This window comes from Anabrus simplex, chromosome 1, assembly GCF_040414725.1.
Source record: "Anabrus simplex isolate iqAnaSimp1 chromosome 1, ASM4041472v1, whole genome shotgun sequence".
Taxonomy (NCBI): Eukaryota; Metazoa; Arthropoda; class Insecta; order Orthoptera; family Tettigoniidae; genus Anabrus; species Anabrus simplex.
The window spans coordinates 1,321,815,456-1,321,842,928 of NC_090265.1; positions in this window are offsets into that span (position 1 = coordinate 1,321,815,456).

Below are 27,473 nucleotides of genomic sequence, written 5' to 3' on the forward strand. Positions count from 1 at the left end.
AATAAAATAAAACACAAAAATGAAACACAAATTAACCAAGAAATAAGTATAAATATAGTACATATATACATCTATAGGGTAAACCTTCAGAAATAGTGAACTGAACTCAAAGTGCCCAGCATAGTGTGACCATTACTTCAACTGTGTGCCTTCTTCAATAATTTTACATAATAATCGTATCTAACAGCAAAGTCTAGATCAAGATCAGGAAATTTTTGAACTGTGACGTTATAAGTAGTGCACATTCTGAACAGTGGTGAGCTTCTATAAAATACTGTTTTAGAAATCGGAAGAAACAAGAGATGTCTGTGTCTTAAACTTCCTTTCCGGGTATTGAACGAGAATTGTTGTAGAAAGTAACCGTTATCTACCACATTATTGATAATTCTGTGGAGGTATTTTTGATCATTTATTATACGTCTGTTTAATAATGAAGTGATGTTAAATTCTTTCAGGAGATCTTTATAGTGAATTATGCCGCTAGGAACAAACCTGTTATATTTTTTAAAGTAAAGATAACGTAAGAAACGTTTTTGAACTTTCTCCACATGGTTTTGATAAGATTTGTAAATGGGAGACCAAATTACCGACGCGTACTCAAGTTTGGACCTCACAAGTGTGTTGAACAAAAGTGTGAGGGCTTGGATATTATTCAGCTCTCTGGTGTGTCGGATTAAGAAGCCCAGTTTTTTGTAGGCATCATTAATTGTGTTATAAATGTGTGAGTTAAACGACAAATTGTTTGTGATGCGTACTCCTAGATCATTAATTGAATTAACCTGCGTCAGTAATTCGTTCTTGATAGAGTACACGTGTTCTTTAGGGAATTTTCCGTGTGTAATTTTCATGAAGCAACATTTCTTTATATTGAAATGTAAATTATTTTCTATACTCCATTCGTATAATTGATTTAAATCGCTTTGAAGTTTGTCGATGTCTCCATCACATTTTATTTCTTTGTAAAGTTTTACATCATCCGCATATAAAAGGCAGTTTGAAAACTTAACCTTAGATGGGAGATCGTTGACATAAACGTTAAACAGCAACGGACCCAGGTTTGAACCCTGTGGAACACCAGAATAGACAGAAAAAATGTCTGAATTACAACTGCGATATGCTACATACTGTTGCCTGTCTCTAAGGTAAGATGAAATCAGTGATAGCATTGGCGAAGTAATTCCAAATTCAGAGAGCTTTTTCAATAAAATATCGTGATCAATTTTGTCAAAGGCTTTCGAAAAATCCAAGTAAATTACATCAACATTTCCCTGCCTATGTAGAACATTAAAAGAATACTGCGCAAAATTAACAAGATTGCTTATTGTTGATCTACCAGGCATAAAGCCATGCTGATATTCACTTACAGCCCTCTGTACATGAGCGAAAATACGACAATATAAAATTTGTTCTAGGATTTTGCACGGAGCGCATAAAATACAGACAGGTCGATAATTCTCAATCATCTTATTGTCCCCAGATTTAAAGATTGGACAAACTCTCGATATTTTCCAGGCTTTGGGAAATGTCTGCTTCTTAAGTATCAAATTATACAGTCTCAGAATAGGAATGAGTAACACTTCAGAACATGCTTTTAGGATGTAGGGAGGTATCCCATCAGGGCCACATGATTTTTTGGACTTTAATTTCATAATAGCTGCTTTATATTCACTTGTGGTTATAAATTCTACTCCTAGGGAATCGTTTACCAGTAATCGCGGTGTATCAGGAATAGCGTAAGAAGGTGGAGAAGAAGAGTAAACAGATTTAAAGAACGTTGCAAAACCATTGGAGATACATTGACTATTATCTAGCGTTATATTATTAAGTTTCATACTCTGTAAGGGTGGATCTTTTTGAGTTCGCTTATTTTAATAAAATTCCAGAATGATTTAGTATCTTTCGTGATGTTGTTTTGAATTTCAGAGATATAACGATTGTACGCTTTGTTGATTAAGGTTTTAACATATTTCCTGAGTTGTTTATATATTTGTTTACTATGATCAGAATTTTTTTGTCGTCTTCTATGCAATTCTTTCAACTTAATATTATGGATTATTTCCGAAGTAAACCAAACCGGGTATTTAGTTCTACAAAAAAATGCTCTTTTGGGGACCGTGGCTTCAAATACAGAATTTACTTTCACGTAAAAATGTTCTACTGCTTCATCTACATCTTCGATTTTTTCCAACTCAGACCAGTCCGTTTCTCGAAACATGTTATATATACCAAGAAAATTTGCTTTCTGAAAATCATACGCTATAGTACGAGTTTGCTTTATTCGATCACGTTCACCTCTTGGTTCTAGAAGAATTGTTAGTGCAGGGTGGTGTGGATCTTCTGGGACTAACGGATATTGCTCTCTACTCACAGTAACACCACTTACATTAGTTAAAACGAGATCAAGAGTTCTATCATTAACATTCAAAACATTATTGAGAGATTTTAATTGATACAGAGACATAAAATTAGCTAGGGACTTGTATGCGATTCCACCATTTAACATATTATAATCTGAACTAACTATTAATGGAAGGTTGAAATCGCCTACAAGTATGATATCCTGGCTTTGAAGTTTTTCATTAGATTCAAATAAATTATAAAATGTTAAGTATGTTTCTAGATCACTGGCAGGTGGAAAGTATACAGATACAATGTAGTATGTATGATGGTGCAACACTATTTTAACACATACTGCCTCAATATCCTTAAATTTTACATCTAGTTGCTGTGACATGATCTCCTGATTGACAGCAATAAGTACCCCTCCTCCCCTCTTGGTACCCATTCTATCTCTACGATAAACATTATACCTATTATCCAAGAGTTCACTATTGCTGACGTCACTACTCAACCATGTCTCGGAAATTAACAATATATCATGTTCTGAATCGGTACTATTTACGCAAAATTCATTTAGTTTGGTGTTGAGTCCTCTCACATTCTGATAATAAATAGAAATTATATTAGAGTCCATTATGAGTTTGAGAGATAAGTCATTTTAGTTTAACCTGCTGACGTCTTCAAGTGTTTTCAGATTATACACGTACTGGTCCTCTTCCCGCTTGCGAAGCTTTATGTTGCCTGAAGGATCAACCCACAAATACGCGTAGTTCTTCTCATTCTTCAATCTGCGCGCATGTCCAAGAATCTTCTTACGATAAGGAGTTAAGTTCTGGTTTATGTAGATTATTCCATTACTTGGAAAGCCAAGCTGGGATGCGTTCAGATTCCTCTTCACTTTACGTCTCCGAATAAAGTTTTCTTTATCTGTTCTCCGCACAAACTTCACAATGATTCCCGCTGAAGACTGATGGGGTTGTTTCTTTAATCTGTGGCAGGTGTCGATCATTTCGTTATTCACTTCAATGTCCAATGCTCGACCTAACACCTTCACTAATTCCAGCGTGTCTTCTGTTTTCGTTTCAGGAATTCCATGAATTTCGATGGAATTCCTCCTACCATACTGGTCTAAATCGTCAAGCTGCAATGTTACCTTATTAAGATGCGTTTTAAGTTGAAGGTTCTCCTCTTTCAGTTTGTCAATGTTTTCTAAGCACAGCGCTATTTCTTTTGATTGTTGTTTAATTAGCTCCGCGGCGGTGTCAAGTTTCTCATGAGTTAATTCTAAACTCTTGCCCAGTTCCCGTTCTGTTTCCATGTTCTTTATTTTCACGTTCTCTAGTTCCGTCTTTACACTTTTCATCTCTGTTTTTACTTTCGCTACTTCATTCTTCAACTCAGCTAGTAGTTGGTAGATATCACTAACAGATGGCGCCTGGGCTTTATCACCACTGGCTACAACCTGACATGTCTTACACTTCCATAACCGTCCCTCCGCTTCTATAATGTCCACATCCTGTTCTGTTAAATCAACACATTTGCTGTGGTACCAACCCTGACATGCTCTGCACTTAATTTTCTGTGAACTATTCCGTTTGCCAATAGTTTTACCACATTTTACACATGAATTCATAGCGGAGAACTTGCGAAACGGTGAATCGATAGTTCAACGGCGATAGTACTCCCTTAGTTTGATATTGTCTGTTGGTAACAGTGCATTCACTACTCTTTGTTTACATCTAACCTACACAATCCGTACTCACTTTATTTGGAATTTTACTGTTCTTTCAGAATTTCGATGCACACGTATTTATCAGTCTGATAGTAAAATGCTAATTGTTAAAAGTACATACCTTTCTAGCTGCATACACAAGGTATAACACACTGAAATTACACAGTTTGAGGGAGCTTCACCGCCACACAACTACCTACCACCACACCACACCACACCATGATCATGTTACTGGGCAAAGGATGTTTGAGATCGTAATCGATAGCTCCGTGTACTTACTGCAAGTAAAGTCCTGTTTATTCTTTTCACTTTTCCTAGTGGCTTAACGTCGCAATAATACATCGAAGGTTTTCGGCAGTGCAAGGATGGGAAAGAATAGTAGAATTGGGAAGGTAGCAGCTGTAGCCTTAAGATACAGCCCCACTATTTGCGTGGTATGAGGGAGGGAAACCGCGAATAATTAGCTTCAGGACTGCTGACGGTGGGTAAAGTCTGTCTATCTGCACTGGAATAAGAATTTATACTTCATTCGGTATAAAAATAGGACGCAAGAGGCAGTGGTCCAATGTTGATGATTATTTTTGCTTTAATAGGAAGTGCCATGGTGGGAAAGGTATAGGGAATCCTAGTCTTTTTAACATGGACTTTGCATCGCTCCTCTCCTGCCACGGTGAACGTAGACCAGGATGAGGAATTCACTAATAGCAAGGAGTGAGACCATTCTTCTAATAACTTGTTTAAAATTTACATTTTTCAACGGAACTTATTAGGAGTGAAACATGTACTTCGGCAGTGACCACTGTTATTTCCAAATCATCGGCAGGCGAATTTTTGCTTCCCATTTTTGGACCGGAATACATATCGACCTAAAGTTATTTTTTTTATATATACAGTAGGTTTTAGGTTGCACCTAAACAAACAGATCTTAATGGCGGCGATAGAATAGGACATATCAAGGACTGAAAACGAGCGATGTGTTTGCCTGGTGTGAAATTAGGAAACTACGGAAAACCAATTTTAGGGTTGCTGATAGTAGGGTTTGAACCCACTATCTCCCGGGTGCGAGCCCACAGCTGCGCGCCCTTGACCGCACGGCCAACTGGACCGGTACTTGTCATTATAAGGCCGATTATACAAGTGATTTATGTTGATATTCAGATTGCAGTACACTACAAAATCTTACATTAAAATACAAAACAATAACAATACGAACAAGGTGAACAGTTTTACAGCGAGTGGTATAGTCGGTATACAACTTAAAATCCTCAACAGATCTGTTGATTCTACAGTTATGTCTCTGAGTGATTATTTATTGTATTGCCAGTTTCTATTTTCTTTATTTGTAAAATTTCCATGATGGGTGGGTGGGGGAGAGTTTTAACCCCCTAGTAAAACCCCGTTGGCTACACCCCTACATGGGAACATGACTTTTCATTTCAGAAAACCCGCGTACATTGACCGGAACTCGAACTGAGACAATCTTAGTGAAAATAGTGAGAATTCTATGAAAATGTCATTCTGTTATCAAGTTTGACGACAAAAGAATGACGATGAAGCAGTGGAGTCTGCGACACATATGATGACAGAATTCTTAGGCATGTATTCTCTAGGCAACTGGATAGAATCATAGATATGAAGTATCGCAAATACTCGGGACCGAAGAGGAATGAATATCTGGTTCTAATATTTTATCGCTCAAGCGGACATTTACTTTACATTTGACAGCCATCATTCAGACACACTGAATGAATGGAGAGATGTTAGTGTCTTTGTAAAGCTTGTCCTGGCAGAGTAAAATGAGACGTTTGATGTCACGGTACACAATGCTGAGTACTCTTCACACGGTCACAGTGCGGGCTTCCCCTTCCCCTTCACCAACGACAGCTGTTTGCTGATTCTTGCCTGTACTTCTTAACTCGTGAGTCGCGCTAATAGATGTCACTGGCTGTCTCTTTGCTACTCGTCACAGCAGATGTTTTGAAACGTTAGCATACTGGCAATTTCCTGTTATTACGGCTGTCATTCTGTTGCCAAAGACGCAAGGACACTTAATTGTGCCAGTAACTGTAAGAGAAACGGATCGATGGTCACAACACATAAAACAATAATAGAGGGCTTTTATTCCCTGAACCACTAATATAATCTACCGAGTGGAGTACACTTCGGCTTGACAGTGGCTAGTTTTTCTAGTCTTGCATCTCTAGATTCGGGAGGTGGAGGGGCTGGTAATTACCATCGGCTGTCCTGAGAATGGTTTTCGCTGTTTCTGTACTAAAGCTAATGCCAGGACGGATCCTTTTATAGGCCAAGGCCACTATCTGGTCACCTTATCTTCTTCTTCTTCTTCTTCCATACCTTTTTACCACCCAGGGTCGGTTTTTCCCTCGGACTCAGCGAGGGATCCCACCTCTACCGCCTCAAGGGCAGTGTCCTTGAGCTTCAGACTCTGGGTCGGGGGATACAACTGGGGAGAATGACCAGTAACTCGCCCAGGCAGCCTCACCTGCTATGCTGAACAGGGGCTTTGTGGTGGGATGGGAAGATTGGAAGGGATAGAAAAGGAAGAGGGAAGGAAGCGGCCGTGGCCTTAAGTTAGGTACCATCCCGGCATTTGCCTGAAGGAGAAGTGTGAAACCACGGAAAACAACTTCCAGGATGGCTGATGTGGGAATCGAAACCTCCTATACTCAGTTGATCTCCCGAGGCTGAGTCCACCCCGTTCCAGCTCTCGTACAACTTTTCAAATTTAGTGGCAGATCCGGGAATCGGACCCGGGCCTCCGTGGGTGGCAGCTAATCACACTAACCACTACACCACAGCAGTGGACCATCACCTTCTCCGCACTTCAAATCCCCTTCGCCTGAGAGAGGTCGTTACCGTCTAGGAGACCCACCATACCCCCTTTAGGGTGCGGAATGAAAGGGTGCTAAAAGAAAATAAATTCGGGAGGCGACTGAGGCTAGTCCTCCGTGGTTTTCCTGCACTAAGGCGATTGCTGGGACAGATCATTTTATAGGCCACCGGCCGATTTTCCCTTCAACCTTCTCCGCATCACATTCACCGTAACATATATCCTGGACTGAGAGAAGGCATTACCCCTTCAGAGTACGGGATCAGAACTTTTTTTTGCAAGTTGCTTTACGTCGCACCGACACAGACAGGTCTTATGGCGACGTTGGGACAGGAAGGAGCTAGGAGTGGGAAGGAAGCGGCTGTGCCCTTAATTAAGGTACAGCCCCAGCATTTGCCTGGTGTGAAAATGGGAAACCACGGAAAACCACTTTCAGGGCTGCCTACAGTGGGGTTCGAACTCACTATCTCCCGAATACTGGACACTGGCCTCAATTAAGCGACTGCAGCTATCAAGCTCGGTATTAAAACTTGTATTAGTAGTAGTAGTAGTGCCGACTCTCAAAATGAACACAGGGACGCCTATCTTCGAACGAGGAATCACTTCATTTTTATTAAATTTTCGCATGGAGAGAGCACACAATTGAACTTTCATTGAACAAAAATGCTTTGCTCAACTCAGTTGGCTGGTGAGTTAAATAACATTTCTTTTCACGAATATCACCGCAATTGATTTGCGCACATGAACGTAGTGTAGCCATATGTTTTCTAAGTAATTTTACATACATTGACAACGAGTTAGTGGTTGTTAGAATAGCCGAAGACAGGAGTACTTCCTCTAGAATGATCTCTAACGTCTATGGGACTGGATATAGCACTTGAAGAAGAAGATATTATTATTTACGTTTGTAGAAGTTGAGTGCCGTGCTGTACTACAGTATTGTAAAGTTTCACTTTCCACATTACACAAGAACCTGCCTTATCCGGCCCTCATTAATCTGTATCTCCGGTTTATCCGGATCGAAAATAATAAAATATATTTTTACTTACACGGTATTTCTTTTACGGGGTCGATTCTTCTTAAATGTATTTTCCGCCAAGGATAGTTAAGGACAGGAACTGGAAGTAAGTCGGCCGTGGTCTATCAAAGCTACCGTCCCGGAATTCGCCTGGAATTGAGAATTGGAAACCGTGGACTCTTCTGAGTTCCTCGACACATTTTCACGCATTCCCGGATGCTCGGACGTAGATGTGAACAATATAAATGACGGGATGAAAAATGACAGTAATTCAGGCTACGGCATAATAACATATGAATACATTATTGACTCTTGTTCCTTGGCAGGTAATGACGAGAATGCTGGTGAATTCGAAAATGAAACCGGCGGGCGCTCCATCAGAAGAAACAATGACTCATGGAGACGCAACAATGCAGCTGGACAAACTGATGGCCTATTTAGAATCCCAGACTGAAACCTCACCGGCAGAATTGATGTTAGTAAAACGTCTTCGTGACCTTGTTGCGCGCAAACGCTATACAAATATAAAACAGAAAAAAAAATGACACATTATTTTAGCGCATAGAATGGAGTGGTAAATATAAGAAAAGTGTTCTTATATTTTTTGTACAGTTGAAAAATGTATTACTGTACAACTTATGTTAATATATTATATAGCATGTACTGTATTTGCTTTTTAGTTTTTCCGGATTATCCGGATTTTCGATAATCCGGATTAGTTCCGGTCCCACTTAATCCGGATAAACGAGGTTCTTGTGTATTTTGAAGATCACACACATATGAAAATCCACAGTAAAAATTAAATTATTATACGTATCCTTTTCAAGAAGTATGACACGTAACACATTGAACTGACATTGAAGCACATCTAAGTAAACACATTCCTCACCATTTACTGGCCATTTTAGAGTACTAGAACAGTCTAAGACTGCAAGGCGTTGGTCTCTCAAGCGAGCCTTCGTTTGGTTGCGTACTTGAAACCAGCCATAGTCAAAGTTATACATGGTTTCGTTAGTGAATGTAATATAATTATACAAAATTGTTCCCCTATTCATTATCAAGTGTCAGCCAGTTGAAGGCTACAAACATACAATTTATCAGTGATAAATAACTGGCTTAGTGGCCATAGAACCAATTGTCCATTCTTTCCGTTTACTTTGCATGCTACAAAGACGTTGTCCAGATAATTTTAAAGTCATACAATAAAACTAGCAATATAACTATGAACATAATTTGAAATATATATATCAAATTAATCTTACAGTATCACACCTAATTTAAAGTCTAATACAGGCTTATGTTTTACAATATATTGTGGAGATATATGATACGTTACGTTACAAGGGCGCAGAAAGTGGCATTTTTCTTAATACAGTAGAGTCTTCATAATTCGAGGTGGGCGGGACCGGGACTAAATTGAACTACAGAAAAACTCGAACTTAACGAAAAGACATGAAAGAGCCTGTGCACATGCAACAGTGTTAATTAGTTTAGTACATTAGTTCATAAAACAGTAGTAAAGTAAACTCGTGTCCTCATCCTGAGGTGGTGCAGCTCTTTTCAGGCACACCCCCATTGGAGGTGAGCTGCATGAACCATTTCAACCACATAACAGCCCTCCTGCCAGTCTTAAATTTCTGGCAGTACCGAGAATCGAACCCGGGCCCCCGAGGACGGGAGCTAATAACACTAACCGTTACGCTACGGAGGCGGACTTCATGAAACAATAACCTACAAATTGCATTACACTAAAAGAAATTGTAAAGTGCCTTTTGAAAATAAAAATTAAATTATTATACGTATCCTTTTCAAGATGTATGACACGTAACACATTGAACTGACATTGAAGCACATCTAAGTAAACACATTACTCACCAATTGTAGGGCTTATTTCAGTATTGATAAAAAAACCACACACTTCATTATATGTTTAAAGAAATGCCAAGTGTCTTCTGTTCGAACGAACTGCACCGTTACCGAACAGTACTGTCACGCCACCGTCTAAACAGTACGTTGTCCGTAGGGGTTGCCTCGGGCTGTTGTTCGACATAACGCACGTTGCTTTCAGTGTACCGAGCTCGATAGCTGCAGTCGCTTAAGTGCGGCCAGTATCCAGTAATCGGGAGATAGTGGGTTCGAGCCCCACTGTCGGCAGCCCTGAAGATGGTTTTCCGTGGTTTCCCATTTTCACACCAGGCAAATGCCGGGGCTGTACCTTAATTAAGGCCACGGCCGCTTCCTTCCAATTCCTAGGCCTTTCCTATCCCATCGTCGCCACAAGACATATCTGTGTCGGTGCGACGTAAAGCAAATAGCAAAAAAAAAAAAAATAATAATAATAAGCTTTCAGTGTAACGTACCCCTCGCTATTGTTCATCAGCGCTACAGTATCTGTCATATCCTCGCCACTGTGATGATACAGGCATCTTTAATTTCCAGCTGTCCATCACCTTTTCGTCACTCCATGATGTCCGTCTCGTCGCTGCTTTCACAACCTGAAAGCTTTTAAGAAGGTCAGACGAAGGCTGGTCATCTTCATCGTTGTTCTCCTCATCAAAGTATTTCGAAATGAATATATGAAACACTTTCGTCAGTATAATATACAAAATTTACTTTAAAATTATTAAGATAAAACTGTGCTCAATTCACGGCCCCCCACTGAAACAATATGCTCAGTTCAGGGTCCAGTAGTCGACGCCATCCGTGGAAGAAACTATATCATTCAAGAATCAGTCGATATGCAGTATGTTTTGACTCGTCCACACGACGCAGATCTGGTAAGTATCTAAGTACCTGTTTTACATGCATTCAAAAAGGTTTCCGATGGTGTGTTTTAAGTTTGGTAGATTTTGACTGCAGTAAGTAACTACAATATCGCAAAGTTCCGCTTTTCACTTGATTTTGAAGAATATATAAAATACAAATTTTACTTTTTAGTATTATCCCTAGGTGTGCTGTGCGAATTGTGCAACCCAATTATCACCAAGTACTGTAAAGCTGATTTTGTAATGGGCAGTCTTTCCCTTGGGCGTTTAGTTCATTGGGATTTTCTGAAATTCAAAAATATAATACAAAATAAAATAAAATTGTCCGCCTCTGTGGTGTAGTGGTTAGCGTGATTAGCTGCCACCCCCGGAGGCCCGGGTTCGATTCCCGGCTCTGCCACGAAATTTGAAAAGTGGTACGAGGGCTGGAACGGGGTCCACTCAGCCTCGGGAGGTCAACTGAGTAGAGGTGGGTTCGATTCCCACCTCAGCCATCCTCGAAGTGGTTTTCCGTGGTTTCCCACTTCTCCTCCAGGCGAATGCCGGGATGGTACCTGACTTAACGCCACGGCCGCTTCCTTCCCTCTTCCTTGTCTATCCTTTCCAATCTTCCCATCCCTCCACAAGGCCCCTGTTCAGCATAGCAGGTGAGGCCGCCTGGGCGTGGTACTGGTCATACTTCCCAGTTGTATCCCCGACCAGGAGTCTGAAACTCCAGGACACTGCCCTTGAGGCGGTAGAGGTAGGATCCCTCGCTAAGTCCGAGGGAAAAACCGACCCTGGAGGGTAAACAGATGATGATGATGATGATGATGATGATAAAATAAAATTACTGTCGCGGGTGGAAACAAACACGTTTTCACTGTATGAGGTCGGAAAAGGCACATGAAAAAGAAGAGCAAGGCACAAGTAAGTGAATAATTTGTGTCTGCCTCTCAATCAAAGAAAAATTTAAAGAGAGTATTTATTAGCTTTTGGCCTGGTATGAACCATACAACTAACACCTAACCATCAGTACAGAATCTCTAAAAAGGATATACATGCGAAATAAAATATAAAACACATACGGCACTTAGCACTGTGTCAAGTATATGTATTAGTTGTCTTCTGTTTTTAGCCTTTTGTGAATTGAGAAGATTAATACAAGCTTTCATTTCGTAACATTATGCCAGTTACGTACGATTCTTCCGCCTCAGACGATTGAGGCGCTAGTTATTTGACCCCAACCTGGTAGATTCAATCCTAGCTCAGTTCGGTGGTATTCGAAGGTGTTCATATACGTCAGCCTTGTGGGGGTAGATTTGCAGGCACTTAAAATAACTCATGCGGGACTAAATTTCAACACCTCGGCTTCTCCGAAAACCGTAAAAGTAGTTAGTGGGACTTAAAGCCAATACCATTATTATATTTATTACCACGCATGATTGTTTTCCTTTCCTAACACTTTGTCAATGACACACATTATAAAATGTTTGGACAAAGATAGCATTTTATCATTAATTTAAGCGATAGTTGGGAGATTGTTCCTATGGGTTTTTTATTCGATGGTCCGTATTTTTCAAAACGGTTTGAATGGTGGGATAGGCTTTATGCAGTTTGTAGCTAGTAATGTGCGTTAAGCTGTTGGAAGCTGATCGTGGGATTCCACTAAATTCCTGGTTAAATCTTCTTGCTGTGGGGAGATCTATCTCGCTGAAGGGAAAAATTATCGGGGTTCTCAAACGACACCCCATCTCATGAACAGAACGGAGAGTCAACAAAGATCATACGGAACAGGTGAGCACGAAAGCTATAGTTAAAACTGATTCCGATGATTGATGCGATGTATCACCTCAACAATGACATAGTACAGTACGAAAACACTGTCCTACCAACTGCACCACACAGTCAGGTCGATATCATTATCGTTATTTTACTTAGGCATTATAAATCACGGATACAATGGACTATGTTGTAATAAGGGGCTGCCTAGTGAGGTGGTATCGGCATGTTTGGATCATTCAGAAGGAGGTCAGGAAGTCAAACATTCAGAACCAAGAGTTTTACACATTTGTTGAAAGGCGCATGGCCCTGGAGTTCACTCAGACTACAGCAAGGATGAGAACCAGGTTTATTCTTGGACTGCATATGTATATTGATATCCAAATGCAAAGAAATGAAGCCTTTACAATGTATTCTTGTTGACAGTCCACAATATTAACAACAACTTTTCGGTATTCTTTTCATACGTTGAAATCATAGAAAAATGATGTTTGACGAAACCTGAAGTAGCAGAGAGAGGAGATCGTTCTTCGATACGGGCTAAGACCCAACTCACCCGCTATAAGAAGTATTCTTACCTATACAGAAGAAATAAAACTGAGACAGGCTAAACTAAATAATGTCAGTATTTTCTTTGTTCCTATGGTTTTGTCACTTGCACGACCTGACCAATTGGTCTTCTCCAGAGCAATATTTTGTAGCTCTATCTACCTTCATATTATTCAGTATCTTTGAAATGCTCCGATGTTGGCAAGCCTGTTCAGTGCATTGCGAGCTCGCTGAAGCCGCTGCTTTGTTGGACCCATAACCTATACTTTCACCTCTTCGTTGTATGAAGACTAGTAACCAGTAGAAATAATGCCAAAAGAGAAAGCAGTTAGAAGTATTCTATTTCATCAGCGAATACTTTGTAAATAGAGTAAAACAAGACGGTGCACAATAGTGCATATTTTCCCGTTTTCAGTGCGTACTAGCTGAAGTGCCCTTCGTTGACGGGATAATTACTTAGTATGTGCATAACTATATTTTTTGTCCACTCCTCATGTTGTTCTGAGGCACATAAGTGGACATGTCTCTCCCTGTCAGCAGCTTGTCGTGACGTACTCGCTTCCTTGCTCTCTGTTGCCCTTTACATTTTAATATTGTTTTGTATTTTTGCTGATCTTGATCTGATCTCTTACTTCCGGTATAAAAGAAAGTCAAGTACCAGGTTCCGATATTGTAGGCCTTCGCGTCCAGTTTCCTTTTGACTGTGATATTGGGCATCCAATGTAAAGGGAACCCTTTTTCCTCCTTTCATTATATTCCTTCACGTCTTCTTCTCATTTTGATTGTCTTTACAGTTTTCCTTTCTGCAGCTAGCTGTAGTACCCGTCGTCGATGGGACAATCATATAACATGTGCAAAGTTATCAAACTCCCCAGCTACTTTCCATCGATATTTAGGCACGATGTTTTACTCGGGACGCAGCAGGAAACTCATCTGTTGCGTATGGTGGCAGAAGAAGAGAGAAAACACATCACAACAATGGTTAATGTAATGTTATTGTTGATAAGTTTTATGAACTTTGGATATTGTAGGCTTTCACATTTAGTTTTCTTCCGACTCTGAGATTTTAGGGCATTTAATGTAATGTGATTCTTTCATGACTCTCTCCTGTCTTATTCCTAAGCGATCGATAGTTCACGATTTTTTTCTGAATTGTTTGTAAACATCTTCAGAATTTTCCTTGGAGTTACGGACCGATGACCATGCGATTTTACACTTTAAGAAAATCATGAAAAAACCCAATCGCCATTTACCATGTGGCAGCAATATTTCTGAATATTGTCGTTCGTCCAGTAATAAATCGTCTTGCTCAAATTGAATGCGAAATTATGAAACTAGTTATGCTGTTCTGCGTAGTCCATTAGTCCATCGTAAGGAATATTAAGGTAATGGAAACTGTTTGAGTAGTGTGAAAGGATTTGAGAACAATTGCTAAGCTGCTGCTGGAAATCACTCTTAACACACACATAAATTTAGTACATTTATAAATTTACTAGTAGTTGTGCCCGCCATTAACGGCTTGCTTTTTATAGATCTTTAGAAAGCGAATCTTCGTAATCCTTTCAGCAAAAACGCTGTCTGTTGTGTTGATTAAGTTTAGCGAAATGTAGGTTATTACTTCAGGGTACTCGAGTGATTCAAATCGTACCTGCTAATCGGTGGCGTTGTGGTAACTGAAGTAGTGCGTGTTTTGAGACTGTACTTGTTAAGGTCAGGATTTTATTTGTTCCCCAGATATATGGTACAATTACAGTAAGTTTCTGGACAGAGTGGAACATACTGGGAGAAAAACAAATTAAAAAATTAAAATTATTGTTAATAATAATAATAATAATAATAATAATAATAAATATAGTTCAACCCTCTATGAAATGAGCTGAACAGAAATTGTAAAGTGTTGTGAAAATTCATCCACAAAACACTTACTTGTTGTTTAAAAAATTGGCATCTATTCTATTCAGATACCAGCTTTTGAGTCTACTTCAGCGGGTTGGACGTGATGGTTTTACGGACAAACAGACGAAAGTGAATCTGAATTACTATAGAGCTCGTCCGAGATGAAAGCTAAATATTAGCAGAAATGTTTAAATGTTATAAGCTGAAAAATAATTTTATATAGGCCACATTGATTACGGAGGGGCTACCTGGCGGAGGCGGTAAAGGCATGCTCGGTTCACCCGGAAGGACGTGGGTTCGAATACCCGTGAGGAAATAGTAGAAATTTAAGAAAAGAGATTTCTACTTTCGGAGGTGCATATGGCCCTGAGGTTCATTCAGCCTACACCAAAAATAAGTACCAGGTTAATTCCTGGGGGTAAAGGCGGCCGGGCGTAGAGCTAACCACTCTACCCCATCACGTGCCGAGGTTACGAATGGTGGAATCCTTTACCTTCCACCCCTGCAGGGGCCTTCATGGCCTGTACGGAGATGACTTTGCTTTGCTTTTGCACATAGATTACGGGGAGAATTTAAATGTCATTAAAAATGGATTACCAGTGGCCATGCAGAGCTGTTAGAGGTAATAATGTGTTAATCTTCGTCTGCAATTTTAAAATTTTAATTATTTAATTATTTTTGTATTATTGCCCATTAAAATTGACCCTTATTTTATTCAATTTTATCAACACTTTATTTTATTAAATTCCGAAATGAATTATAGAATACATAAAGCATGTGTGGCTTAGCTTTACAAGTGAACTCCCGGAGAGCAGTAGCTCGCAATAGATCGCTAACACTTCAATGTCAAAGTTAAAAATTGACTGGAACCTTCTTTTTCCTAGAACGTCGGTAGTTTACGTCTTCACGCCGGTTTATGGCAATCCGAGGCGAGAAACCTCAACGAGTGTTGAAACCTGGGAGCTATTTCAGTTCTCCCTCTCGTTCCTCTTCTAAACATGCCCGCCCATAACAAACAATCCATTGGATTCGATCGCGAGTTTAACGGCAATGTGGATGTAGCTTGGAGTTACACAAATGAAGTTTCTCCACTTCATTCGACTGGGCAAGCTCCAGAATCTGTTTCTTGGCAAGAATATTTATTTCATCAGCTCTAAGTGACCCTCGTTCAGAAAGGGTCATAGTGAGGAGAAGGAAGTGAACAAAATGATCAAAGTTTCCAAGTATGCTTAAAGAGTTCAATTCTTCGAATAGCCTATATCATTTGCATCTTTAAACTTATTTTTGCCACATTTTAAAGCTTTCCTTGGATAGAAAATAATGTGGTTGCTGCTGCTATTGTTGTTGTTGATAGTGGAGGAATTAATCATCCTCAAATGTGGGTGTTGTATTTTAATTCGACTGATAACCTGTGTGATACCGAGTGAGTTGGCCGTGCGGTTAGGGGCGCTCAGCTGTGAGCTTGCATCCGGGAGATAGTGTGTTCGAACCCCACTGTCGGCAGCCCTGAAGATGGTTTCCCGTGGTTTCCCATTTTCACACTAGGCAAATGCTGGGGCTGTACCTTAATTAAGGTCGCGGCGGCTTCCTTCCCATTCCTAGCCCTACCCTATCCCATCGTCGCCATAAGACCTATCTGTGTCGGTGCGACGTAAAGCCACTAGCAAAAAAAAAAAACAACTGTGTGATATTTTGTATGTACTGTCGAGGATTTTTATAAATGCATTAGGATTGCGGTAGAGAGAAATAGAAGGGCGTGGGTTTGACAGATACGAACTAGAAATGAGCTTTCAACTTCCGGAGAGGAATTCAGCCTGCACTAGAAATGACCTACGGTAGTAGGAGACAAAGGTGTTGGGGCATAGGGCTAACTTCTCTGTCCCACTTTGCGCCGAGATGACGGATATACCGAACGAATTACCCGTGCAGTTAGGGACGCGCAGGTGTGAGCTTGCATTCGGGAGATAGTGCGTTCGAACCCTACCGCCGGCAGTCCTTAAGATGGCTTTCCGTGTTTTCCCATTTTCACACCGGGAAAACGCTGAAGCTGTACTTTAATTAAGGTCATGGCCGCTTCCTTCCTACTCTTAGCCCTTTCCTATCCTATCGTCGCCATAAGACCTATCTGTGTCGGTGCGACGTAAAGTAGAGTCCTTAAGATGGCTTTCCGTGTTTTCCCATTTTCACACCGGGAAAACGCTGAAGCTGTACTTTAATTAAGGTCATGGCCGCTTCCTTCCTACTCTTAGCCCTTTCCTATCCTATCGTCGCCATAAGACCTATCTGTGTCGGTGCGACGTAAAGTAGATTGTAAAAAAAGAATGACGGACAGTTGAAACCTTGAGCCTCCATGGCTAAGGCGAAAGCGCGCTGGCCTCTCACCGCTGGATACCGTGGTACAAATTCCGGTCACTCCATGTGAGATTTGTGCTGAACAAAGCGGATGCCGGACAGGTTCTCCGGTTTTCCCCGTCATCTCTCATTCCAGCAACACTCTCCACTATCATTTCATTTCATCTGTCGGTCATTAGTCATTGCCCCAGAGGAGTGCGACAGGCCTCGGCAGCCGGCACAATTCATATCCTCGCCGCAAGTTGAGGCTTTCATTCATCCCATCCCTGACCCAGTCATTGACTGGAAAACAGGTTGTAGGTTTTCATTTCCAGTTGAAACCTTCATCTTCCAATATTCCAAGGGGCTTCATACCCTGTGCAGAAAATATCCTTTTTTAATATTGCGAAGGGAATGGTCATGATCCATATCCTAGGTGTGAATTAAGTTTTGGCCGAGAGTGAAGACAAAAAATGAGAGGCCTACCTATTGAAAAAGTATACATATCGGCAAAAGATAAGGAAGGGGTACGAGGGTATTGATGCAAAATAATTCCCTTGACTTCAGAAATCTAATGCCGTCGGGGTTGGAAGAGAAAAGGAGTTGGCCAAGGGGGCTCTGATTGGAAGAGTTTAAGTTAAAACTTGGCACAAGTAATTGGGAGCAATGTCATATTCACTCCATAGTCACCCAACTACGCTCCCCGTGTGAAGTCATCCCTGTAAGTCGTCTCTTATGCCGAAATTTAGGATGACCTTATATCAGAGAATGGGAGTAAAGTAAAGCAATTTCTATTGATATGAAGTTCCTTTACCTTAAGAAAGGGAGTTTAATTCTCTTGTTGTGCTGATGGGTATGAAAGGAATCGTCCTGCATGATATCCAATTATACCGACTCTCTTCTGCAATGCCGAGACGTGACGGCATAGTTCGGACACCTGCTCGTAGGAGGATATTGTTGAGTGATGACGAAATGTTGACGGCCTCCTTCCACATAGAAGCCTGTTTTCTACAGGGCATGATGTCTTCCTCGCACTTCGACATTGCAAGTATCCGCAGTACAACCCGCGAGATATGTAAGGATAGGGAATAGTTTTAAGGGGAGTAAAATAGGCCATTTTGTTGAAAATTAAAATGCAGAAATATTATTTGATGATTCATTTGGTTTACGATTTACCAAAATTGGTTCAGTGGAATTACATTTAATTTAATTTAATTTAATTAGTTGCATGCGGCATTTTTAGGATTTCATAAACCATTGGTCAGTTCAAAAGTAATATCTCAACAACCATAAGGTCTACAAGGCTGTGAATTGATTTACATTCTAGGAGAAGCCTTGTTGCGTAAGTTGGCAGGACTGGCATAACAGTTGAGATTCTTGTTTACGTTGTGCGTGTGATATTCTTAGTAGAACACGTGTAATTTTTCATTTTTCGTGCTGTTGTGTTAGTGTAAACGGGTTATTTGCCTGAAAGATCACAACCTCGATTATTATTTGAACTTGTGATTTTTTTACGCAAAAAACCCGTTTCTTCAGGACCTCTTGAGATTTTCAAAGTTAATTGATATTACTCTTCTGATTCTATACCTCTATAATGGTAGAGAAGGCTGGTATATTTTCAGTAACATGCTAAAAAAAGCTAACCCAAAATGTTTACAAAGAATTGTATCAGAACTTCTACAAGATGTACTTCAATCAAACTAGAGAAGTAAGTACATGAATCATGTATAAGTAACCTGCAAACGTCTCATTAGTAGTTCTTGAGAAAATGTGTCATGAATTTAGGAAATTTAACATTAGCGGGATAGGCCCTTCATACTCCCCTTAATACACTTCACTTGTACAACAAGATGTCCAAGTGGTATAACTTTGGTACTCTTCTAGAAGACTGATGGCTTAAGTAGGGAGGTATTCCTAACTTGAATTAAAATAAACATTTTTTTACCTCATCAACTGCAAATGCTATTTTAACAAAAGTAATTTTTAATTAAATTTATATACTAACTATTTTTATCAGCTACCACAATTATGTAATTATTTCCAAAATTCTTTTGAAAAACATTTTAAATACATATCAACAGCATAGGTATTCTGGAATTGATATTATTTCTTGAACACTTTTTTCTCCTTTCTTTCCTTTCATATATTTTTCCTCATTTTAGCATTTTTCCTAATTATTTAAAACGTTAAATACTTGAGTCGAAATAAATAATCTATACAGTGTTGTTCATATTGATAGAATATACTATATAAAAATTCCACCTACGCAAACGACAGATGTTCAGCCAGATTAGAAGATTTCTTTTTGTTATAAATGTGGTGAAGGGCAGCGAAATGTTGAGCACATAACATTTGCATATCTCTACCGGGCTTTCAGAAGTACGGTAGAAGTCCTCCAAATTGAATACAATGACGCCGTTATTTGAATTTCTTACTTGGACTCAGATCTGTAAATAGTTTAGAAAGTGGAAAATGAGTGGATTTGTTCAGTTACCGGTATGTTTATGATTTTCACCTAAATTAAGCTAAACTTTCTAATAATCATTACTGTTATTATTTAAAGGATCGTCCATTTTACCCTACCTTATTTAATCAACGTTTACAGAACAAAGAGGTAAATTGTTATATAAGTGCTTGACATCCAACAACATGGCTCTTAATTTGATAAAATTTTTGAATTAATAAGTGTCGTTCGCCTGCAGAAGCTACAGGGTGGATAGAGTACCTCAGTGGTTGCTGTTACCGGTCCCAACGGTTCACCTAGAGGCACTTCTCGATCTCAATAATCGAGTTGTTAACTCGTGATTTTACCTTAAAGATCACCTCTACTTATATCTTCAACTTGTAACATAGGCATGATGGAACACACGCTACCACTGCAATCACACCAAGTCCCGGAAGCATGTCCGATTCCTTTCAATGTTCGGGAATGTGCTGTTTACCTCAGGGGATGCCACTACAGCAGTAGCGTTGGTAGAGGATGGACGCAGCTAGCATTAAGCAGCTGAGTTGTTACACTATCAGCCATCAACTATTTTACTCACCATACAGAGGTTCACACTCTCGCAGACTAGTATCTGGTAGGAGGTGGTCAACTTCTCGCAGGTATGACCAGTCGCCTTCAAATTATGCGTGAGCGACACAGTGCTGCGGTAAAAACTAGAAGTCAGCTTGAACAGGAACGAGGTGTGAATGTCAGTGAGTGGACAGTGAGGAGGAGATTACTTGATGCTGAAGAGTAATTCAAAGGACTTGTTCCTGGCTCAGAACTGACGCCTCAACATCGAAAGAGTCGCTTACGTTTCGCGAGAAATCACTGGGACTGGGTTGTTGAACAGTGGGGAATGGTTCTCTCCACGGATGAATCTCGGTTTAGTTTCACATCCCCAAATGAACGAGGAAGGGTGTGGAGAAGACGTGGATAAATATATTCTCCCAGGAACTTTTCTTCATGGATAGCTTTCAATGGCGGTTCTATAATAATTTATTCAGACATCTTCCTTGGCTGTCGGAAGAGAGTTCGTTTTTGTGGAAGGTAGGAACGGCCCGCGGCTACATTGAAGAAATCCTAGAACATGTTCTACCTTTTGCACCATTCTTTGAAGATATTCTGCTTATGCAGTAAAATGCGCACCCTCATGTGGTAAGATGTGTCCTACGTTACTTCGGCGAAGTAGGGATCCAACTGATGCAATGGGCTGCCCGCAGTCCGTATATCAACCCATTATGAGATATTTTGAGAAGAAATGTGTGTACTCATAGTTCAAAGACTACGCCGTAGCTGCGGGAAGTCTTTCAAGAAGAATGGGAACTTATTCCTTATTATTATTATTAAATGAAAAGCGCACAATGTGCAAAAACAGTTTTTGTACAGATGGTCAACTATGCTAATGCCATTCTTATTATTGAGGTTGTCCTCATTTTGCAGTTTTGTGCATGGTATCTTTCACAATGATCGTTGCACAGGTTACATATACAGTCTTCGTTCGGCTGGTGGAAGTTTTTGGTTTGGCAGAATCTGTGGTGAAATCCATGAGTGGCGTAACGTGTAATTACGTGCCGTAGCTCGTAATTTGCTTGCTTCCATTCTTCCGTCATTATAGCGTCCGTGGAATAGAAGTCGGACCAAATAGCATTCCTTTTCTCGTTTAAATTTTGGCGCGCATTCTCGTAGGGCTTGGTGTTTGGTAGACAAAACTGTGTTTTGATTTCGTCAATGAAATAGTCCTCCTTGGTTAGAACATACGTTAACCTTGAAGGGGCTGACTTCCCAATGCCTAGTATTCTCTTGAGATATCGGGCCTTGACTTTTTCTATTGTCATCAGGTCGCTGAGTGTGAGTTTTTCCCAGGTGATGCTAATCCCATAGGTTGCTATTGGTGATATGGCTGTCCTGAACAGTAGCATTGCTGTACCCAATGATATTTGTTGAGGTTGTTGAATGTTGTAGATGGCTTATTCCTTATGAGGATATGGTTGTACTCATCAGGAGTATGCCTCAAAGGCTCGAAGCTGTGATTCGTGTCACAGGTGACAACACGCGTTTCTGCGTGTATGTATGCGAGTGTGTAAGTTGGTTCAGAAATGCAGTGCAGTAACTACAGTAACATATGAGTGAATGAAATGAAAAGTACTGTTCTGAAACAATGAAATGGAAATGGCGTATGGCTTTTAGTGCCGGGAGTGTCCGACGACAAGTTCGGCTCGCCAGGTGCAGGTCCTTTGTTTTGACTCCCGTAGGAGACCTGCGCGTCATGATGAGGATGAAATAATTATGAAGACGACACATACACCCAGACCCCGTGCCAGGGAAATTAACCAATGATGGTTAAGATTCCCGACCCTGCCGGGAATCGAACCCGGAACCCCTGAGACCAAAGGCCAGCACGGTAACCATTTAGTCATGGAGCCGGACTTCTAAAACAATGCTAAATTTTGATACAGACAAGTGTGAATTAGGCAAGTATTTATTATACCTGTGCAAAATGTTGCTGAAAACTACCATTACTCCCAATGAAGATTCTTCTTCTTAATCTGTTTACCCTCCAGGGTCGGTTTTTCCCTCGGACTCAGCGAGGGATCCCACCTCTACCGCCTCAAGGGCAGTGTCCTGGAGCTTCAGACTCTGGGTCGTGGGATACAACTGGAGAGGATGACCAGCACTTCGCCGAGGCAGCCTCACCTGCTATGCTGAACAGGGGCGTTGATGGGGGATGGGAAGATTGGAAGGGATAGAAAAGGAAGAGGGAAGGAAGCGGCCGTGGCCTTAAGTTAGATACCATCGCGGCATTTGCTTGGAGGAAAAATGGAAAACCACTTCCAGGATGGCTGAGGTGGGAATCGAACCCACCTCTACTCAGTTGACCTCCCGAGGCTGAGTGGACTCCGTTCCAGCCCTCGTACCACTTTTCAAATTTCGTGGCAGAGCCGGGAATCGAACTTCGGCCTCCGGGGGTGGTAGCTAATCACACTAACCACTACACCACAGAGGCGGATCCAATGAAAATGACTCTGGATATCTCAGTATTAATGAGTTAGAAAGCAATCATGACGATAACAACACACTATTTAGTCATTGTAAAAAAGTAAACCATTTATAGCAGAATCTGAAATGTTGCGGCTTTTATATTTTGCTCGTCAGTGTATATGACTCATGTATGTTTGTACCCTGAACATGCCAGTAATCTGAATAGAACATTTAAATAATAATTTGTGTTCTTCCGGTGGTCCATGTCTCACAGAGTTTCGAGTTTATTTTGGTGGACAATCAAATTGAAGTTGAAAAAACATTGATTTCATACCAAACATAACGAAGAAGTAATAAAACTGGTTGTTCAAGTAACTAACAAGAAGTTGATATGAATGACATATGGAAGTGTTAAAGATTAATTTCAGTAAAATAAAAAGGTCGAATGGGTATTACATCTCTAAATTAAAAGGCGAAAGGAGCTTTTTCAATTGTCAGGCAATTAGGTTAAGATTCAGGGATAGTCCTAATATGGTATGAAAGAACAATTCAAATTTTTATTTACGAAGAGTGACCTTAAGAATGTTGTTACCGATAATTCCATGGGTAGGATTGTAGCGTATAAATACGTTTTTATCTTCAAAACGCTTATTATTTCTATGTCCTTTACTTTATTTCCCACGCTTCTTTTTATCTTTTTAATATATTTCAAACAACTCTCAATATTACTTTTTGCTTCGTTAGCGCAGTTTCATCACTTCACTCAAATAAATCTGGAATAATATTATGTCTTGGCCTACTGATTAACCCGTACTGAAAATTCTGGATTCCAAACCAAACAAACATGGAATTTATGAAACAATACGATCTTTTCGTATAACGGTTAATCCAAGAAAGACTGCTGATAAATTAATTCATGTCTAGTTACTGCAGAAGGAGCAGAAATAAGCGCTTAGGAACCCCATGATTAGTTGACGACCAGTTCAATCCCAATGGAAAGTTACGTGACCTCTGCGAGACCGACACGTATCTCATTTGTTTCATTCTTCGAGAGACGTGTCTTGGGTTTCGTGTTAGGCTAAATCCCTCCTCTGTACATGATTTCTATGCATTACTCGATTTAAATTTTCTTCTCAGAAGCACACATCCTTTCACCACGTGGACAGAGTTTAGGAATAAACCAAGTTAAAGAGAAGTTCTTCGCAAAGAAAGAGGCAGTAGCTCAATAGCAAGGAGGAGGGAGATCTTGTTGATGGTCATTTCTGATGTTGTCAACCCCGTGATATAGAAGCTAGTGTACCTGCCTCCTTCGTGAATAGCCTCGGGTTAAATTTTAGACCAGTCAAAGGACTTTCATTCTTGACTAAGGGCTGGAACGGACTCACATAGCCTCGTGAGGCCAACGGAGGCAGCAGATTCGTTCGCGAAACAAAAGAAATACTGCTAAACAAGTTATTTGCGCTGACCACGTGGCACTCTAATAATACCATGTAACTCGGCAGGGCAGCAGTAGTCCTGGCCAGCCAAAGCCCTCAATATCCTGCATGTGACACAGATTACTTAATTATTTTCAAGCGTAAAACCATGAGGTATGGAAAAACATATCCAGTCCCTCGAAGGTTCAGAAAACTTCGGGAAGAATAGATGGACAACAAACGACGGGAAATTTAGGGACCATTTAAGTTTAAAAGATATAATAATATGCATGTCGTAAGAGAACAAGAGTTTACGAAGAGAGTTTGGTTACGAACGTCACAAACAAGTGATGAAAATAATTCTGGGCTCAAACGTTCCCCGTGAGCCAATGGAGATTATATGAGAGAATTTTCTCAACCTTGATGACTAATTGATGGCGTAGCGGTTGGCGCTATTAGCTGCGGTCGTGGGGGCCTGTGTTTGATTCCTGGTACTGCCGGAGGTTTAAGAATGGCAGGAGGGTTTTTATGTTGTTAAAAATAGTATATCAGCTCATCTCCATTGGGGAAAGTTCCTGAAAAGAGTTGCACCACCTCGGGACGAGGACATTAGTTTGCTGATTGAGAAAGTAAATTATTCATTTAATGCCCTCAATCTTAATGTTTGCACTGTTTAATGACTGCTCCACAAAGCTAGCAAAGTCTCCATGTAGTTTAGGGAACAAGGCTCACTCATTGTCGATAAGGAGACTAGCACACAAGTTGGTTCCTCAAAGTTGCTAGAATCGTCTTAGGCGTGTCTCATCCTTTGGCAGGCTAATGTAATGTCGGTAACTTACTCTGACGAACTTCCCGTATGGCAACTTAAGTCCACTGGGACCCGACACACTACCTTAAGTTGTGAGATGCAGTAGTCTGTTTGCTCAACTAGTTCAGTTCCTTATGAAAGGCAGCATATATTTGAGGTTAATGATAAAACATCGCTATAGGCCTACCACCTAGAGTACGTAATTTCTTAGCCAGTCTTCAGTTTGGTAAAGTTCGAAGGCACACTTTATATGCTGACGATCTCTGTGAGGAGAAACAGGTGAAAATAATTCGATTTACCGACTTCGGATTGAGAAATAGTAAGCTGGGCTTCTGTCCAAGGAGTCCCAGGTTCGATCTCTGATCGGACTATAACATTACAACCGCTACTGAGGCTAACATCTCAATTAGTGAGAAATGTACAGCGATAGGATATTTCATTTGGTCTTGCATGATAACTGGCTTCCAAACTTCACGAAAGCACTTGCCATTATTACCTTTTTACATCGTTATGTCCTACTCAGGAGCACGGTTGAACTTGCTTACCTGATGTGTTGGCCTTCTTTTCCTCCCAAAATCTCTTCCTCTCGCTGAGCTTCTTCCTTCGTTCTTCTGTCCAAGTTATAGTAGCTCTGGTGTTGTGTTTGTCTTCAAAGTGGTGATTGTCGATTTCGGTTCTGAATTTACATCTGTCCTGTACAATGTCTCCTAAGATGTTGATTTCCTGGAGATCTGTTTCAATTTCACGAAGCCACCTGTTCTTTGCTTTCAATGAAAGGGCCAGGTTGAGAACTCTTTTAGTTAGCCCGTTAGTGTTCATTCTGATAATATGTACTTAAAATATCAATCGTCTTTTCCGAAAAGTGTAAGAAATATTTTCAGAATGACAATATATCTCCTGGAATGATTTTTTCTCCATATTCCATCTATACAAACTAGGCCAAAATTTTTTCGTAAAATTTTCCTTTCTTATTTCTCAATCTCTTTGAGAATGTATCTGAGCTTCCCAAATCTCTTCGCCCAAAATGCAAAACTTGCCATTATTATTATCAATATTATTATTATTATTATTATTATTATTAGTAGTAGTAGTAGTAGTAGTAGTAGCAGTAATAATTTATTCGTTATGCCCAGTTAGTGAGAGCGTGTCTGAACTTGTTTGCATAATTTGTCGGCTTCCCCTTCTTCTTCTCCTCCTTCTACCAAAATTTCTTCATGAATTCGCTGTGTTCTATCTTGGTTCTTCTGGTTGTTTTCCAGTGTTCTTTTTAACTTTCTCCGCGAGTGTGCGATTTGTAGCACGAGTTATAAATGTTTTACGATTGATGGTATCATCTAAGAATTTTATTTCTTGTAAATCCTTCTTAATTTTACACTTTAGAAGAGCTCAGAGTGGACTGGAAGAAAAGAGAACTAATCTGTCAGATCCTCACAGACACAAAATTTAAAGTGAAAATTCTTTATGAAATATATCAGCCTTTTGAAGTACTTCGACGAGTTCAACGGGGCGTCTCTTCGCTTCTGATTAACGTAGATTTAGACTCACTCATCAAAGAATTGGGAAAATTAATCGAAGGTATAAACATCGAGACTTCGGAAAAAAGGAATCAAGGTGAAGTGTCTAGATTTTGATGATGATCTAGTTATCATCACTAAAACCTCTGAAGAAACCAGGCAGGCTATAGAAATATTTACATATAATATACAAATATCGTATGGGAAACGACATTTAATGAAAAATATACAACAATAACAACAACAACAAAACAGGAGATCCTCACTACAGACGAAGTATGGGATCATTTTAAGTGTGCTCCTTCAAATATCTCGGAGAAATCATACTACAATCTGGACTGGACAGTAAAGCCAATTTAGAAACACCAATCAATCAATCAATCAATCAATCAATCAATCAATCAATCAATCAATCAATCAATCAATCAATCAATCAATCAATCAATCAATCAATCAATCAATCAATCAATCAATCAATCAATCAATCAATCAATCAATCAATCAATCAATCAATCAATCAATCAATCAATCAATCAATCAATCACCACTTATCTACATTTAGGGCAGTCGCCCAGGTGGCAGATTCCCTATCTGTTGTCTACCTAGTCTTTTTTTCAATAATTACAAGGAATTTGAAAATCTATTGAACATATCCCTTGATAAATTATTCCAATCCCTAACCCCTCTTCCTATACACGAATATTTGCCACAACTTGTCCTCTTGAATACCAACTTTATCTTGTTGTGATCTTTCCTACTTTTAAAAGCACTACTCAAATTTATTATTGTGCCAATATCATTTCACTCCATAATAATGAATATGAATCTGACAAGACATTCATAATTCACAGAAATACATAATTACTTTTATCACTACGATTATGCTATTTCTACATCTTTCAAAGAAACCCATCTATCGCATTTCGATGGGGTTAGTCTACTAGGCCTATATATGAATGAAAAATACCACTTACTCATTCTCTCATGACGATATCTTGGGATCCACCAGGCCAATGAGTGTGAAAT